Genomic DNA, 12,328 nt, shown 5'->3' with positions numbered 1-12,328 from the left:
TAAACAGTTCCAGTTACCGTAGTCTTTCCTCATAAGGAAGATGCTACAGTCCCCTGATCATCTTTGCGGACCTGTGCTGGACTCTCTCCAGAAGTTCTCTGTCCCTCTTGAGCTGAGGAGCCCCAAACTGGACGAAGTACCTCTTTAGCTGAGGAGCCCCAAACTGGACACAGTACTCCAGATGAGGCCTCACCAGGGCAGAGCAAAGGGGGAGCAGAACCTCCCTCGACCTGTTGGCCACACTCTTCTTGATGCATCCCAGGATGCCATTGGCCTTCTTGGCCACCGAGGGCACATTGCTGGCTATTGTTCAGTTCATCATCAATCAGGATTCCCAGGTCTCTCTCTGCAGAGCTGCTCTCCAGCAGGTCAATCCCCAGCCTGTACTGGTGCATGGGGTTGTTCCTTCCCAGATGCAGGACTCTGCACTTGTCCTTGTTGAACCTCATGAGGTTCCTCTCTGCACAACTCTCAAGCTGGTCGAGGTCCCACAGCCTTCTGGCAAATCAGCCAGTCCTCCCAGTTTGGTGTCATCAGCGAACTTGCTGAGGGTACAATCTGTCCCCTCATCCAGGTCGTTGATGAAGATGTTGAACAAGACTGGCCACAGAACCCTGTGGAACTCCAATGGCCACAGGCCTCTAACTCAATTCTGTGCCATTGATCACCACCCTCTGGGCTCTGTCATTCAGCCAGCTCTCGATCCACCTCACTGTCCACTCATCCAAGCCACACTTGCCTGAGCTTTCTGATCAGGATGTTATGGGAGACAGTGTCAAAAGCCTTGCTGAAGTCAAGGTAGATGACAGCCTCTGCTCTCCCCTCATCTAGCCAGCCACTTATGCACTCATAGAAGACTATCAGGTTGGTCAAACAGGATTTCCCCTTGGTGAAGCCATGTTATCTCCCCCTGATAACCATCTTCTCCTTCATATGTTTAGTGATAACATTCAGGATGAGTTGTTCCATTGCCTTTCCAGGGATGGAGGTGAGGCTGAGAGGCCTGTAGTTTCCTGGGTCATCCTTCCTGACCTTTTTGAAGACTGGAGTAACATTGGCCTTTCACCAGTCCTCAGGCACCTCACCTGTCCTCCATGATTGTTCAAAAATGGAGAGGCTTAGCAATCACATCAGCCAGCTCCCTCAGCACTCTAGGGTGCATCCCATCAGGACCCATTGACTTATGGGTCATTGACTTAAGCTTGCCCAACAAGTCTTGAACCTCTTCCACCCAGGGCAAGTCCCCTGCTGTCCAGGCCATCCTACTATCCTTGCTTCCCGAGAGCCGGCCTTGGCCATAAAGACTGAAGCAAAGAAGGCATTCAGTAATTCAACCTTCTCTGCATCCTCGGTCCCCAGGGCACTCTCTGTGTTTAGCAGCAGGCCCACATTCCCCCTCGTCTTCCTTCTGCTGCTGATGTACTTGAAAAATGCCTTATTACTCTTCTTAACTTCCCTGGCTAAATTTAATTCTAGAAGGGCTCTAGCCTTCCTAGTTGCACCCCTGCATGCCCTGGGAATGTTCCTATACTCTTCCAAAGAAGTCAGTCCCTGTTTCTACTTCTCATAGATGGCTGCTTTCTGCCTGAGTTGTCCCAGCAGATCCTTGCTCATCCATGAAGGCCTTTTCATCCTTTCTTGCGCGTTGGAACACACTGATCCCGGGCTTCTAGAAAGTGATGCTTGAAGACTGACCAGTTCTCATGGGCACTTCTATGTTCTAGAATTTTATCCCATGAGATTCGTCCAAGCAGGTCTTTGAAGAGGCCAAAGTCGGCTCATCTGAAATCCAGGGCCACGGTCCTGCTTTTTGTCCTGCCTCTTCCACACAGGATGTTGAACTCTACCATCTCGTGGTTGCTGCAGCTGAGGTTGCCTCCAACCTTCACATCCCCAACCAGATCTTCCTTATTTGTCAGTATCAGGTCCAGCAGCACAGCCCTCCTCGTTGGTTCCTCAATCATTTGTGACAGGAAGTTATCAACAGTCTGTAGGAATCTCCTGGACTGTGTGTGCTTGGCTGTGTGGCTTTGCCATCAAATATCAGGGAGGTTGAAGTCCCCCAGGGATTGTAACTGTGAGGCAGTTCCCAGTTGTTCGTAAAAGGCCTCAGCCACTTCCTCCTCTTGATCAGGTGTTCTGTAGCGAACTCGTACAACAATATCACCTGCCTTGCCCTGCCCATTAATTTTTGCCCATAAGCACTCAACCTGCCCCTCATCCCCACCCATCCAGAGTGCAATGCACATTAATTGCTCCCTCACATAGAGAACAACTCTACCTCCTCGTCTTGTCAGCCTGTCCTTCCTAAATAATACATAGCCCTACATGGCTGTGCTCCAGTCATGGGAGCTGTCCCACCATGTCTCTGTGACCACAATGAGTTTGTAGCCCTGCATCTACATCCACCTCTCCAGTTCCTCCTGCTTATTCCCCAGGCTGTGTGCATTGGTGTAGAGGCAGGCAGTGCAGGGGCTTACCCAAACACACAGGTTTCCCTGGACAGATGCAGGAGGATCCTCCCCGGTTTTGCTCTCCCTCAGGGTGGTCAGCCTTCTGCATCTCAGCACAGTGTGCAGATAAAGGGTACTTATCATAAAGGGTACTGCCTTGTTTCCCTGCTAGAGAGGACAGCTTGTTCTATTTTGCTTCCCCTCCTATCCCCCAAGTCCCTTAGTTTAAAGATCTCTTGATCAACTTTTCTAGCCTATTCCCAAATATTGCAGTGCCCTTATGGGAGAGACAAATCCCATCCTGTCCTATCAAGCTATAGTCCCCAAGGAAGGATCCGTTGTCGTAGAATCCAAAGCCTTCCCGCTGGCACCAGTCTCTCAGTCAGGAGTTCACTTGGCTGATTTTTTCATTGCAGACTCCTCCTTTATCTCTAGTGAACAGGATGGAGGTGAAAATAACCTGAGCTCTCCTATTTTTTACTTGCTCCCCTAAGGTATAAAATTCTTTTTGATCCTGGAGATACCATTTTTCAGTACATCATTCATCCCCACATGGAACAGGAGTAGTGGATAGTAGCCCGCATACCTGACAAGCCGTGGCGCACTCTCAGCCACATCGCTGACCTTGGCTCCTGGCAGGCAGCACACCTCTCATGACTCCTTATCCACTCCACAGATGGGTCTCTCTGTGCCTCTTAGCAATGAGTCACCCACAACAAACACTTTCCTTCTATGGTGCCCATTACCTGTTGCAGGTGGAGTAGCTGATGGTGAGTTGTTTGATGGGTTTTCCCCTTCTGGAGCTTGCTTGTTCAAGTCCCTTGTTGCCAGTGCCTCATACTTATTTGTAGTGGGCACTCTAGAAGGAGGGTTTTGAAGAAAAGCCCTTGCCCTTCTTTTTTTTTTGTTACCATGGTCCAAGGCACGTCAGATTCACTGGAGGCTTGTACCTGACTGTGGAAGCCTCTGTATCTCCACCTCTGCCCCTCTAATACTACAGTCTACTCACATTTTCCTGCAGCTCTTTCACCAGGCGCTGCGGTTCTTCAACTTGAGGGCACCTAATGGCTACCTCAGAAGCATAGGTCCCTAAGTGTCCTAGACACTTCCCACACTCCACCTGGACTGAAGCATCTGTACTAACCAGATCTGTCTGGGTAGATGCCTTCACCAGGGTGTTGTCCACCTGAGCCTTAGCTTTAGCCCTCAGGCAAGTGACCACCATCTTGCTAGATTGAAGCAGGAGCACTTCTCTGGCTTCCGTCTCTCTCTGCGGGTTGTGGGGTCATTCCCTGCCCATCCTCCCTGCTCGCCCTGTCTGCATGAACTGCCATGCCACACCCTGCTTGCCACGCTCCTGGTCACTAGCGCTCCCTGAGGGATGTTTAAATCCCCTGCGCTTGTTGCATCTCTGCCTCCCGGCAAGATCATCCCACTCGCGAGAGCTGCCTGCTCCTGGGGGCTCTCCTCACTTGTCCTCCACTCCCCGTGCTCCAGGAAGCCCTGGATTACCTCAATTGGCCACACAGCCACGAATAAACAAGCCTTGCCTCTGCTGTGTGTCCCACCGATAAAAATGATAAAAATTCAGCTTAATCCTTCAGACAATTTTAACAAGTATTCACAGAAGAGTATTTCAAGCAGTTTAAATTTACCACTCCAAGTCTAGAGGAAGCACTAGAAGACACAGTTAAGTTGAACTAGGAGCAATTTGAATAAATGTAAATTCTGCAAGGAAAAGGCAGGAAAAAACCTGGGTCAGAGGAGCAGTGCTTCTAGCCTGATGCTCCATCTCCAAAGGTGGCAAAAGGACAGACTACTCAAGGAAAGCACATGAGTCTGGCTGGTTTATGTAGCCCCTTCTCCCCACAATTCTCCAGTATCTTAAACTGTTATAGCAGGAAATTAAGTGCTACATTCCTACCAGTTCCTTTAGCAGTCATTTATGGACCTGTTGTCCACAAATTCACCTTACCACTTCTTAAACTTGCCTCCACAACCTCTTGTGGCAGACAGCACCAGAATTTAACTGCCCTCTGTTTAAAAAAGTACTTTACCTATTTTCATTTATTCTCTTCCTCATTTCAGAAAGTTCCTCTTGTTCTACTACTGCAAGCTTTGCTCAAGAATCATTTGTATTCATCTCATCTGCAAGTTTCATGATTCTGTACATTTGAATCACATCCCTCCCTCAAATTGAGGGTTATCATTCTTTTGTCACAAAGAAAGTCTCTGAACACAGCTCATACAGTTTGGGAAGCTCCACTGTCTAGATACCAAGCCTGAAAGCTTTACTCATTTAATTAAATTATATGTACTTGAAGACATTGCATAAGGACTGATCTAAAGACCATAGAAAAAAATGTATCAGTCTATAGTTATCTTTTTGGTCATATTATCCTAAAGCTTTCAACATTATAATGAAAATTTAAAGTAAAAAGACAGAAACCTATACCTCATGAGGAATTTGGAGACAGAAGGCAGGCAGCATGTGTTTGCTGCTGAACATCTGACAGGATGAGGAATCCTACATTCACATTCTAATTGTATCCACGCAGACACCACATTAATACTCAAGAGTTCAGGAGTCACTGTTGCATCTCACTTTTGACCAGTAAACCCGAATTCAATTTATCACTTGTAACTTTTGTAAGTTTTTGCAAGGAGTTTTGATCTTTGCTCCTAAAGAATCATCCTCTCATACAATGTCACTGTTGACACTAGCCTCTCACATAAAAACATTGTTCTGGTCTCTTTCCTTGTATACTTCATCCATAAAAAAATAGAACATGCTTTTTCCCCAAACGCACACAATATCTGCCAACACTGCAAGAAACATTTCCACATCACACCACAGATTCAATGCATGCTAAATATGTAATATACCTTCACCATTGCAATATAGTTTTTGTGATTTCTCCCCAAAAATGGTCTTTGCTTTTAAGAACCTTAAATGTGCTTTGCTATCACTTATTCTTCACACTGTCTCTCCTTTGCTTGTTCTTTTCTACTGAGGCCCAAATCTGATCTTTTTTCTGTACCATTTCCCATTTCTACTACAACACACCAACATCTTGGGACTCTGAATAATTGCAGGGACATTTTCAAGACCCTGAGCTCAACTATAGTTGAACTATAAGAATCAAGACAGCAGTGCAATGCACAGCAGAAAAATTCCACTGTTTTACCCATTTCCACATCCTCTGGATTGTGCCTTAAAAACTGCAGCTTTGAATACTCAAGGAGTACTGTTACCCAGAGAGGTAGAAGCATTTCTGGAAAACAGGGAGCACGTGTTGTTATTCCCAACAGATTCATACCGGAAATTTTCACTTTGGTGGTATTTTGTTTCATCTTTGCCCCTGTAGTGTATCTCTGCTTCCTGATGAACACATGTTTCTATAGTTGGTCATAGAGTGTCAGATTTGGCAACTTTTAAAGTCACAGTTTGAGTCATCTCTGCTATTGTTCCATTCTACTGTGGTTCTCTGGAACAAGTATTAAATATTAAGCTCATGATCCCAGCAATAACTAAGCATAAAAGCTGAAGAAAACCTTAAGGGCACCATGCTAATAGACTAAAATCTTCAAAGGAAATTTTTGAGTGTCTGGAACGTACTATAAACACACTGCTGCTACCAAAAATATCAAGTGGTTTCTGGCTAATTTATTCTAAAGTCTCATGCAATATATTTCATATCAGTCTGCTTATTCATCTTAAACTTGAAATAAAGAAATCTGATCTTTCCTGCATTTTACTAGAAGTATTCTGACTTAGAGGCATTTCACTTGTGAGAGCTCTTCTGGAATAAAGAAGCCAGAAGTTAAGTTCCTGAGGAAAGAAGATCAAGGACAACATTTTGTGGTATTTGGGAGAGTCTACCAGTTCATTTCCTCCCTATTTTAGTCCCATTTTTGTGATTTTTTTTTAAGACAATGGTTTTTTTCATTAATCCTGTAATTTCGACAAGATTCTTTATCAATTTCACCAAGTGCATAATATTTCAGATCTTTTGGAAGACAAAGGAATATCTGAGTCCCTGTGATATTACTGGCTTCACAATAAGGCTTCATGAATTGAGGCACTGTCTATTTAAGGTAACATCAAGACCTTATGTTAGACTAAGCAATACTGATGTTATAGATGGTATAAAAATTCAAGTGATTTTATTGAATAGTTATTTTTAAGTAAAATTCATAATTAAGTTAGCATAACTAAGCAAAACTAGGCCTCCTTGGTGAAGCTGCTCCCAAAGAGAAAAACATGCATGAGAAATCAGGCACCATGAAAATAAGAGTGATAATGAAGGGGATTGTTTATATCCATGCACCTGCAAGCCATAAAACATCCAAGAACAATGTTGGGAGTGATTGCTTCAGAGGAATAAAGGAGTTTGTTATATTAACCATCAGGCTGTTCACTGTCCTGAACCCCCATAACTTTCTGGTCCTGAGCACCAAATAATCAATAGATTAAATCAGCTAGTTGGCCAAGTGATTTTTGAAATATATATTAATATGTATAACTTGTGTAATAAGGGACCAATCAATTAAAGTAATGTGTAAAAGTAACAAATAACCAATCAAGGTAAAGGGTAAATGTAATGAACAATTATAAGCAGGCTTTTATGCATAGTAAAAAGAACAAAAGAATGTTGAGTATAAATATCTGTTAATTTTAATGCTTCGTTGGACACTCTTTGGGAATGATCCTGTGTCCCTGGTGCATCGTCCAATCAAGAACATCTCTGCTTATCTAACTTTTGTGTAGATAAGTTTTTTCTTCCCCAGCAGATTTGCAACACTGAGATATGAAGTTTTAAAGGGCACAGTTTATGGAGTCCTGCACGTCTCCTATATTAATGCAAAGTCATTAAGACTTAAGAGGAAACAATAAAACAAGCATTTCATCTCACATTGAACAGAAGGAGATCAAAACCAATGTATGATCTGCTTCTGGGATCCTTTAGGCTATGTTATTCCAAATGAAAAGGAGACAGTTGATTCTCAGCAGAATCTGAGAAAGTTCTCCCCAACGTTAATAATATCTGCTCACAGGAAACCCTGAATGCTGTATGAAGTTCAAATTAACATCAAAAGCAGTCATTTCCTTTCCAGATAGTATACAGTCCAGTTAAAGCACTCAGTGGAGCAGACAAAAGAGGATATTTTTCTGCTTCTATTGCACCCACAACCCCTCCAAAAATTGCCTTTTGAGATTCCAGAAGGGCTAATTCTTTCTTTCCTTACAAGTGTGTATTAGAAATACTCAAGTTTTGTCACACTAGAGAAGCTCAAACCTACTGCCATATACATACTTTGCTGAAGAACAATCACACATGCCCATCCCTCTCTCCTCAGATTCAAGTGAAGTATTCCCTTAGTGGTTTAGGATTGTTTTGTTGGTTTGTTTGGTTGGGTTTTTTTGCTTCTGGGAAGGTGGGGATGAGAACTGGGGGAAAAGGAATCCAGCCCTACTGAGCAATGCCCTCAAGACAAACTGTGGGGTGGATCTATCAGCCCATTAGGCCAGCAGGGAGGAGCGGCTCTGAAGAGCTCCCTCCCAAGGGGCTCCAGCTGGCCACCTCACAGGCCAAGCTTTGAAAAGTAAAGCCAAGGCCCTGGGTTCAGCTTTGACACAAGCCAATCAAGTTAAAGGCAGGCTGTTTGTCATCTGAGGGGACAGGAGCAAAGAAACTTCTTCCTCTGGTCAGCTTTATAATGAGAATTTTGTAACATGTCTATATACAGAATAAATTTTCACATTATTTTATTGGTTTGTTTTGCTCTAGTGTTGCAACGCATCTTGAAACTCTGTGTAACTCTATTCTCATTATACAGCTCATTGAAAACAGAATTACTCACCTTCTTTGAAAGTAGATTTTGACTCCCCCCTTACTCATTTTGCCAAGTTTGATTATTAATCAAATCAGAAAACTTATGTTTTGCATACAAAGCACTAAAATGAGCATGATCATGATATTTGAAAGCTTCAGAAGCTGGATTTTTCTCCAACTACTGCAAATTACAGACAAATATAACAATGAAAAGATATATCGCTATTAGAAAATTAGCCCACTGTATGTAATACATGTATTCACGGAATACTGAAATTGCATGCAACTGGAAACGTGAAAAAGAAGAGATGTTAGTTTTACTGAACCTTTGATTAAGCTAATAGGACACATGTATTTTAGCATCTCTCCTAGAATTACAAAAGAGGAAAATTATCACAACTGCAGTCGGCCAGTCCACCTGTCTCAGCAAAGCTAAAAACTTCTTTCACCCTACTTAGTATTATGAATGACTTCACAGTATCACTCTTTAAAACTAAAAAGCTTTAATAGCCCCACAAAAAGAGCACTCCAAACCATGTCAGTTTCAGTTCTTCTCACTTAATTTGTTTTGACTAAAGTTTTCCCTGTGTAACAGTTTCATTATTTTTAGAAAATAAATACTGAATTTGACCAGAAATATTGACAGAACTGATTATCAGGTACCCTGGTTTTAGTTTTTATCTATATAGCTTAGCAACTTCTCCACTTTGTTTAACCCCAAGCAACTGCATTTAACAATTGGTTCATTTTCAATACAGGCCTAATATAAACGTTCTTTAAACAGGCCAGCCCTGCAACTCCTCAACAAGCAGAGCACACTCTATACCGAGGAGTGTCTTACACTGGAGCAATATGAGCTTAATGTAATTGCATCTAGCTTGAGTTCCCAAATAAACTGATAGGAGTCTCAGGAACTTCTCTCTCACCATCTCTTCTTGGTCTTACTCCACACTACAGCTGTCAAAGACACATTGTCATAATAAAACATCAGCTGGAACAAAGCCTTACTGTTTGTATGTAACCCAGTTTATCGACTGGAAGCAGAGAGCAATGTTTAGGAAGGTTTTCTGCAGTAGCCAATTTCTTCTAGCCCAGAGAGTACTGAACACAGGGCTGCCTGTACTCTCCATTCTGTTACATCCCATTGCATGACCTGCAGCACTTCAGTTTAACAAATCAATAATTACAAATATTTTGGCAAAGTAAGCTTAGGTATTGTTTGCCTCTCAGCACACTTCACAACCAGTTTCCGGCTTTATGATAAAAATCATTAAATCCAATCTGAAAAGCAGACTTTACAGCTCACTTAGCAAATCAGGCCTATAAATGGATGCTTTCAATTACAGGGTATTTACATGCACAGTCATTAAGACAGCATTGAATACATTTGAAAACTCTAGAATATTTTTTTATAATAATTAAAACTTTGTGTACTGTTCTTTAAGTACTCATCTTTGTGTACTCATCTTTAAGTTTAAACCACCTTAAATGAGATTCTCCCTTTCGTCTTTTAAAGGCATTTGTAGTTAATGATCTCTGAGGTCCCTTCCAACCCTACCATTCTATGATTCATCACAATAGGGCTAGAGCAAATGGTGGGAAGGGACTTCAAAAACCTTCCCTTTATTTATATTTGCATCCTCTTCTAATTCACTAGAATCTGTAAACATTAAAGTTTTAAAGCTATGCCTCAGAACAAACACACACAAATAATCTACTCACACACCACTCCAGCTCCAACACTATGATAAAACACAGGAAAGTCTAAACAGCAACCTTGGTCTGCTAAGAGAAACCTTTTGCCTTCAAAACACAAGGGTTTGGGTTTTTTTTTTTTTTCATTTTGGAGAACAAAGCAAAGACTAATCAGCCTCTCACTACAGTGTCCAGCCCCCACAGAAATGTCATGAATCAGGCTAAAAGTTACAGCTCTCCAGGCTGAGACATGCTTCAGAACAGACAAACCTGCTGTTATGTGTGGTCTCCTAATAAGCTATCATTATACACTTATTGCTACAGATGGAATCTGATTCATAACCATGAGCTGTGATAACATGAGCTCCACACACAAAATAGCTAGGCTGCAGCACCCACTAGTAGCATTTTACACTTATTTAGTAAATCCAGTAAGCAAAACTTTCTTCATCTTTTCCACTTGTTTATAAAGTATTTGAAAAAGAGCACAGTACACACAGGTTTAGGGGATTTTTTAAGCAAAAACTGACAACCAAAAACACATGAGACTAGGCTGCAGTCTGAATTCCAGGTGTTCAATTCAACAGCTCTCCAATACTATCACAAGGGCTCTTCATTGACTCTTTTTTTCCCCCTTATTTTATTTTCCCCATATGCAGACTAAAAGACTGTACTGTGTCACACTTTTCCTCTTCATCCTTCACTCCCCACAAAAAAGTGCCACTAGGAACTCTACAATACTGCAGTAACACCAGCTACTTGTACTTATCACAACCCAACTTCTCCCATGTGCTTATCTAGGCAGATGAAACACTTAAAAGGTTATGTTTGTTCACATCTTACAAAGCATAGACAGCTACAGCATTAAAACCACTGCCATAAAGAAAATCACTGATCTGAATTCGCATGTATATGTCTCATGTTAGCAGCGTGTCTCTCACATCCATGACTCTGGACTAGGGAGAGGAACAGACCAAAGAGCACCGCCTGAAGTGAAGCCTTGCAATCCTTCTTTGCAACTTGCTCCTAACTTTCTCCACCATCCCGAGACCAAGTTTTGCACACCTGATCTCTGCAGGAAATAGAGACCAGGTAGAGAGCAAGAATAAGGAGGAGCAGAACTTTGGGGGTTTTCCTCTCACCTCATCCCCCCATACACACACAGGGAGACGCAAACCGGCCCTTCCCACCCATCACCGCTCCACCTCATGGACTATTAGGATGCGCGGGCGGCGGGGGGATTACAGCGATCTCTTTCTCCTCTCCCCATACCCCGCCTCACAGACCCAGCAAGCAGCCCGCAGAAGCCGCCTGCCCACCCCACGAGGCCGTTTCCCTGCCAATGGAAGAAGCAGCTCACTCAAGCCCCAAACCGCCCTCAGCCCCGGCCGCGTCCCACAACAAAGGGGGAGGAGAGCGTGGGAGGACACTCCCATCCCCCCGCCGGGGCCAGGCTAGTCTAGGCCGGGCCGGGCCGGGCCAGGCCCGGCCCGCCCCGCCTCAGCTCATACATGGACAGAGGAGCAGTCTTTCTCTAGGAGCAGATAGTCGCCCGATGTCTCTCTCCCGCGACACAGCCGCACCACCCGCCAAAACCACCCCAAAACCAACCTCTTCCTCGACAACCAGCACAACCGCCCTCCTCCCTCAGCGCTGCTTTCCCCGTGTGCCCGCCTTCCCCGCGCCCATTGGCTCTCGCTGTGTCCCGCCTCCGACGGTGGGTGGGGAGGCGGCCCATTGGCTCTGCTGCCCATCACTTGAGAAACAACAGGCGAGGATTGGGCAACGAGCGCCGAGGCCCGGCTCGAGCCGCCGATTGGCGAATTTAGCCGCCAATCGACTGCTCGCGGCGGAAAAAAAAAAAAGTTGATCATAGAGAAGGGTAAAAAAAGAGGCGAGTCAGAGGGACTTGGGTGTCCACACGCGGAGGGAGTGGGGTTCCGTCGCTCATTGGCCACAGCGAATGTCACTCCTGTCCACACGCCCGCCAGGGGTGGTTGATTGGGAAAGGAGAGGAGAAACGGAGGTTTGAGTGACCCGCAGGCGTGCAGCCGCATTTGCGGCATGAACGGGTGCTCGCGCACTGCTTCCGATTTCTGTAACCTTCCGCTCCGAGCGTGGGTGGGATCTGAGAAAAAGTAGTGCGCTCCTTCAAGCCAGAAATTACTTCAGGGACTGTGGCGGGCCCAACACGGGGCCACCTGCCCTTAGGCGGCCGCTATAAGCTGTAACTAAATAGAATGTTACAAACCCCTTGGACAAGGGAGGGTAAAACCTGTACCTTCAGAGGGCAAGTGCTGGGCAAGAGCCATGGTGGCCCTTCAGGGAGCGTGATACTGCTCC

At 44.3% G+C, this 12,328-nt stretch overlaps 1 protein-coding gene across 3 annotated transcripts in view; it reads right to left on the bottom strand.

Annotated features, from left to right (window-relative positions):
• LOC133628479 (mothers against decapentaplegic homolog 2-like) overlaps positions 1–11,648 on the bottom strand; it is a 66,133-nt gene extending 54,485 nt beyond the window's left edge. For all 3 annotated transcript variants that reach the window (XM_062016683.1, XM_062016684.1, XM_062016685.1), the window contains exon 1: positions 11,597–11,648. The gene's annotated coding sequence lies outside the window, so the exon portion shown is untranslated. The remainder of the gene's footprint in view (positions 1–11,596) is intronic.
• Positions 11,649–12,328: the final 680 nt, after the last annotated feature.

The sequence above is a fragment of the Colius striatus genome, chromosome W, assembly GCF_028858725.1.
Source record: "Colius striatus isolate bColStr4 chromosome W, bColStr4.1.hap1, whole genome shotgun sequence".
Classification (NCBI taxonomy): Eukaryota; Metazoa; Chordata; class Aves; order Coliiformes; family Coliidae; genus Colius; species Colius striatus.
Note: the sequence above shows the minus strand (reverse complement) of the source record. Positions and strands in the feature narration are given on the sequence as shown.